At 53.4% G+C, this 6562-nt stretch overlaps 1 protein-coding gene across 1 annotated transcript in view; it reads right to left on the reverse strand.

Moving 5' to 3' along the window:
• Positions 1-5936, reverse strand: part of LOC138431402 (neuroligin-4, X-linked) — a 397040-nt gene extending 391104 nt beyond the window's left edge. Inside the window, exon 1 of the mRNA XM_069573501.1 lies at positions 5600-5936. The gene's annotated coding sequence lies outside the window, so the exon portion shown is untranslated. The remainder of the gene's footprint in view (positions 1-5599) is intronic.
• Between the last annotated feature and the right edge of the window lie 626 nt (positions 5937-6562).

Genomic DNA, 6562 nt, shown 5'->3' on the forward strand with positions numbered 1-6562 from the left:
AAGAACTGACTTATTGGAAAAGACCCTGATGCTGGGAAAGATTGAAGGCAGGAGGAGAAGGGGGTAACAGAGGATGAGATGGTTGGGTGGCCTCACTGACTCGATGGACGTGGGTTTGAACAAACTTGGGGAGACAGTGGAGGACAGGGAAGCCTGCTGTGCTGCGGTCCAGGGGGTCGCAAAGAGTCGGGCACGACTTAGCAAATGAACAACAACCACCACCACTTTCCCCCACCCCTCTCCTTTATTCATTTGCGCTAATCTGCCCCTCTCCAAGAGAATGCGAGGAAGGATTTCCCATCCTGCCATCCACTGAACAAAGAACAGAAGAGGCTTTGAAAGGCCAAATGTAGGTTGTTTAGAGAGGGAAAAAAAATGACAAAACTGGAAAATATTCGTGCCATGAATGGCCCTTGAATGGTTTACAGGCCACAACAGATGACCTAATTGCCTACAACCACGGGGGCTCAGTTTTGAGAGCCTCACTGTCTCCCCTTCTCTGCACACAAGCGGAATATTTTATTTGAAACTGGTAGCTGACACGCTGAAGAAATCAGCTGTTGCTATGTTAGAAGGCATAATCTGTCTCAGAAATTTTTTAAAGTCCTTAAGCAGATGATGAAGTGTTACTTCTGAAAAAAAAAAATACGGCATCCAGAATTCTTTTTTTTTTAATTGAGCAACTGATTTAAAGCTGAACATATTTCTCTCATTTGAAAATAAAGGCATGCTGTGAAGGTTGGAGAATATTCAGAAAGAATACAGTCATCGTTGATATATTAAAAATCTGGTCCTTGCCCTTGACTTTCACATACCAAAAAAAAAAAAAAAAATCAACTGTCATCAAGTTTGGGATTTAAATCTGTTTTCATCAGAGAAGCCTGTCTTCAGAGTGAGGTCATTTAAAGGACTTTAAATATTTTCACAGGGTCGCTTCATTTGAATCACATAAATTCTGTCAACAGGTTGCACCATCGACAATACTCAGGCTGTAACAAAGGTTGAGAATCTGGAGTACCAATTAAAACGGAAGAACGGTGAGCCCCCTGCCAGATTCCATGCACTTGAATACTCACTTTTGTGAGAACCATCTCTGCGTTTTTGTTTTGTGGTCCAGGCATCAAAGCCCAGTGTTCTAAAGAGTTCTTACAGAGTTGCCTGTGCATTCTGAAAAGCCACAAAATGTCTATAGACAGGAAACACTCTTGTCTTTGTATGGAAACCAGAAGCTTTCCACAAATTACTGCAAAGAAAAAAAAAAATGAAAAGGCCAAGTTCAAAAATAAAAGAAAAACACCAACTTGCTGTTGGTCTACATGCCAGGCCAAAAAATAACTTGACAATTCTGCACATGTATTCACTTGTGAATTTTATAGGATCATACCTGCTCTGTGCTTCTTACAGAACAATTCCTCATTTATCAAGCACGTTATCTATTCTTAAGACTGGGATAAAAAATTCCCTGGATAGCTGGATTTAGGGCTAAATGTACATTCAGCATTCTTTTATTTAGGGGAAAAAAATTACAAAGGAACGTTAACAATTCTTCCACCAAAGAAAAACATGTCAAAGCGCCTTGCAAACAGCATCAAAGCACGGCTGTTATTATGAAAATGCAATGATCATTAACTCCTCGCTCAAAATCATACTGGTTTCCAAAAAATTTAATGTGTCATTTTAATCCAGTAATTTAAAACTGATGAAGTAATTTTCCACTTGCTACATCCTGGCCCTCATTTTTTTTTTTTTTTCCTTCCATGTCAAGGAAAATACTCTTTAAAAACTATCAATTACATTTCTTTGAGTAATAGAATACTGAGGTTCTCATCTTGGAAAAATAATTATTTGTAGAGGCCTCTGTGAGATGCTTCTGTTTTTAATATCGGGGCACGTTTCTAAAATTCAGTATTTTTTTAAAAAGCTGGATATAAAGGATGAGTGCAACCGTGTGCCATAAACGCCCGGCTTCCCACACACACACCTTGTGCCGCATTCAAACACGGGCACCAGCCCTGAATATTTTCGAGATCGCTAGTAACCTCTTCCCAACGCGGATGGGAGGCCCGCAACCTGTCCCTACCGCACCCCCCAATGTGCCCCAACACACATGCAGATTTCGGGGCCATCAAAACCATTTCCCCTGGCTCCGCCAGCCCCGAGGAAAAACGCGAAAGCATCTCCATTCAAATCACGCCGCTCTCCCAAGCAGCTGAGGTTGCTTTGTTCCGCCGGGAAGTCAGGTCTCGACACCCCGGTCGTTTCATTTCTAGCCGAAGGAGGTGCCCACCAGACGGTGCCTGACGCCTGCGCTTCTGGTCTGGCCTGCAGAGACCTCCACGGACTCGAAATTCGGCCCCGTGAGGATCACTAAGTCTCCCCAAACTTTTTTCTTCGTTTTCCTTCCTTCCCCACCCCACCTCCTTCTGCGTCCTGTTCCTCAAATCAGGGGACAAGCTTGACTCAGAAAAGAAGCTAGGTCGGCACCACCTCGCACCGGGACACGGGGAAAATGGAACGCGCTCAGAAGGTGGAAACCCGGTCGGCCAGTGGAGCCTTCCCAAAACTACAGGATATCACAGAAAGCTATTTCACCCCACTGACCAAATGGAAGGAAAGAAAAAAGAAAAAGAAGGCAAATCAAAATGAAAGGAAGAATCCATACTACCACCTTGCGGATCCTGCTCGCAAGGACAGCACCTGCTTACTTCGCTACTCCCCCCTGCCCCCCGCCCCCGACACCCCTCACCCCAAATTTCTTAAGTTGGGTCCACCTGAAAGACAGGCTCGCCCCGGGACCCGCCCGCGCTCCGGGTTTCACACATTACGCGCGCACCCGGTGCGCGCGCGCGACATGCCAGCCTCAGCTCCAGGTTATGGGGTTGGGGGGGGTCCACCTCCACCCCGGACCCCCGAGACGCTGCCTGCTGCCCCCTCCCCCCACGCCAGCCCCGAAATAGCAACCTGGTGGCTCCAGAAATAAAGTAAAAAAAAAAAAAATTTTTTTTTAAAGAGGCCCACACCTGCTGGTCGGTTCCGAGGAATGAGTCCGAAGCCGAGGAAACCCGCAGCCAAAAAAAAAAAAAATCAAAACCCGCCGAGAAAAGGGGAGGCTGGAGAGACGCAGAGGACGTCGTCCGAGCGCCCCTCGTCCTCCCGGCCGGACGTCCGTTCCCAGGGTGGTCCCCCAGCCGGGGCCCCGGTGGGAGGGGGATGGTCTGGGTGGGGGGGACCCCGGGACCCCGCCGATGGGGGAAGATCGGGTGATGTGTGTGTGTGTGTGAGAGAGAGAGAGGCGCCGGAATGGTGCGCCCGGGCCCAGGGCTGCGCGGGGTACCCGCGTCCGAATCTGGAGGTGCAACCCCCCTCCCACCCCCGCAACCCCGGGAAGGCCGCCCGGGAGGATCGGAGGGGAGAAAGCCAGCCTCCTGGGTTCTCGGCGGGAGGAAAAGAGCCGGGGGGGTCCAGGTCGGGGAGGGGGTGAAGAGAGAGGGGCGCGTCTGGGAGACAGAAAGATGGGTGCGCGCCGGGAGAAGGCGGCGGGCATCCTGGGGGCCGGAGGGGGGCAGGCAACTGTCGTGCCTGGGGGCTGGGGGCGGGGGGTGGATTGCAGCCGGGGAACCTTAGCCTCTCCTCCTTCCTCCAGCTCGAGACCCCCCCCCCCCCCGCACCGTCTGCAGCCGAGCGGCGCACACACACACCCCCCCCCACCACCATCAACACCTCCCCAGACCCGGTCCCCACCCCGCGCGCCCGCGCCCCCACTCAGGCCCAGGGGGCAGCCCGCCGCCGCCGCCGCCTGGGGGAGGGGGCTGGCTTTTGCCCGGCTCTCCCAACCCCTCACCCACCTCCGGGTACCCCCTTCCCCGCCGCCCCATCTCCAACTCCCCCTCCCCAGGCGGCGGATCTCGGCCACCAGTTCCGCCCGCTGGAGGCGGCGGCATAACCAGGCCGAGGCGCGCGGGAATGCCTTGTGGGGTGGAGTTCGGGGGTGGGGGGGTTCGGGGCGGGGGGGGGAGGGGAACGGGAGGTGGTCGGGACGAAATCGGATTGAAAACGTGGGGAGGGAAGGGCGGGAGGAGAGCCGCCGGCTTTTAGGTCGGGGTGGGGGGCGCTTCTGTGGGCCACAGGCTGTGAGGGTGGTCCTCAGATCCCACTGACTCCCCAGACCCCCAGCCCCAACCTGGGACGAAAGGGCTGGCCCGCCGCGCGTCCGGCGGCGGTGGCGGTGGTGGTGCTGATGGGGGAGCAGGGGAGCGGGCTCTGCTCTACAGAATCGGGGTCCTCCAAGGGGCACGGATGGGGTCGGTCCGCACCCCCCACCCGAGACCCCGGCCTGGAGCGCCCCGCGAGGGTGCCCGCTGCTAAAGCAACTTTTGTGGTTCCTGGGGCCAAGCGGACAGCCTTGGGGACCGTGCCGCGCGCGGGAGCCGCGTGCCCCTCGAACAGGTCCAGGCCAGACCCCCACCACCCCGCTAACCCCGCCCCCGCCACCAGCCGCCCCCGAGTAGCTTCCCCCCAGCACCCTCCACCTCGCGCCGCTGGCTTTTTCTCCCAGCCCACACGCACGGGAAGAGGAAGATTGGGGGGTGCAGGTAGCCCGCCCCCCTCTTCCCCCACCCCCCCCCCGCACCCAGCTTGGCAGAAGCCGCGCGGAGCTAACCATCAATCCGTCTTCACCCCGGGGTCTCCAGCGCGCCCCGGGTCGCTGCCCAGCAAACCCCAGCCCGGTCCTAACCAGTCACGTGCGTTATTCAGCGCATCACACAAGCCCGTCACCTGCTCCCAAGGCCAGCAGAGGAACGAAGGGAGAAAAAAAAAAAAAGGAAAATCGGTTAATGCAAGCCCGGCCAAGCCTGTTTTTTGTGTGTGGTTTTTTTTTTTCCTCTCCCTGGTTAACCGCCCCCCCAAAAAAATGCACCCCAGGAGGTAGCAGCTGACAGTTTTCCTTAAAGAAGGAGGGAGGCAAAAAAAAAAAAAAAAAAAGGCCATGGTTGCTCACAGTTTCCATTAAGTCCTCCAGGCTGCCTCGCCAGTCCCGCTTTGCAGAGAGCTAGCGCTTCGGTCTTCCTGTCCCTGTACTGCAGATATATATTTTTTTTCTCCCCCTTTCTCTCTCGGCCACACTCTTCTCTGTTTATTTGTATGTAACACAACGCTACTTTGTAAACAGCAAACACGGCCCCGGCGCCGTTCAAACAGCTGATTGCAGCCAAAAGGCTTCCAACCCCACGGTGGTATATCGCGATTTTTCTAAGTCAAAAGAAAATAATAATAATAATAATAATAATAATAATAATAATAATAATATAACGTTTGTGTCGAGATGTGCACGGAGCTGGCAGACGACACGCGCGTCCACACTCCCACCCACACCTAAGAAACGGAGCGACAGAAGAAAGTCCTATTGAAAATTTCAAAATTAGGGGAAAAAAAATTTTTTTTAAATGTCGGATGAAGTGAAGCGCAAACGTTAGCAATCAGGCTTATTAGCATCCTTTTTCTGGGAAGCACACACGAGTCCAATCGTTTAAAAAAAATTTTTTTTTAAGACATTAAATGAAAAATAACCCAGAGACGTATATCTTAAAACGGCACCTACCTCAGCCGTGGAGAAGCCGCATCGGTTCTGAGTGTTCCTGTTAGACATCCAGATTTTTCCAGGGAACCCTGACCGGTGCTTATGATTCAGGAGGATGTGTATAAATCCAGACGCCTGGGGTTCTGTCGAATCCCAACCAGATTTGCACACCGTCCCCCACCCCCAACCCACGTCCCCAAAGGAATGCGAGGACCACCGACCCCGGCCGTTGGCAGGAAAATTCGGTGTTTCCGGCGTAAATAGTCTGACGGGGAGGAAGAAACGGGGACGCAGGCGGAGCTCGAAGGGCAACGTGAGGTCTGAATAGCGCTCTGTACGGAGAGACAGAGACCCGGGCTGCAAGAAAGAGAGATTGAAGCGAAAGGTCCTGATGGCTCCCAGCTCGCCCTCTGCTATTGGACCAAACTGAATGAAATTTACAAAGCAGCAGCCAATAGGTCTCCGCAGTCGGCCCCGTCACTACAGAAACCACATCCGCGGCTACAAAGCGCTTGCAAAGAGCAGCTAATCCCAGTGCAAACCAGCTGGAACGGAGAGATTCCCCGGGTGTGCCGGGGGTGGTGAACAGGTGAGCCGCGTCTCCCTGGGCCCCCAGGGCCCGAAGCGCGGGGGTTGGGGGGGGGGGGGAGGTGAGAGCTTCCTGCGCTCCTAGGGCACCCTTCGGAGATAGCAAACGTGCCGCCGTATTTGCAAACAGCTTTAACCCTTTACTGCCGGGCTAGGCGAGAGCCAGAGCGCCAGCGGTGGTAGCGATTCCCTGGGCGTCAGGTAGACAAAAGTGTTACTGTTTCCTGACTGATGGTATGGGAAGCGATGACACAGAGATACACAGATGAACACAGAGATACGTACACATAGTCACAGACAGATACACATAGTCACAGACAGATACCCAGACCAACTCATAGATACACACCCATAGATATACATAGATAGATACAAAGATGGACAGGCAGACAGACA

This window comes from Ovis canadensis, chromosome Y (assembly GCF_042477335.2).
Source record: "Ovis canadensis isolate MfBH-ARS-UI-01 breed Bighorn chromosome Y, ARS-UI_OviCan_v2, whole genome shotgun sequence".
NCBI lineage: Eukaryota > Metazoa > Chordata > Mammalia > Artiodactyla > Bovidae > Ovis > Ovis canadensis.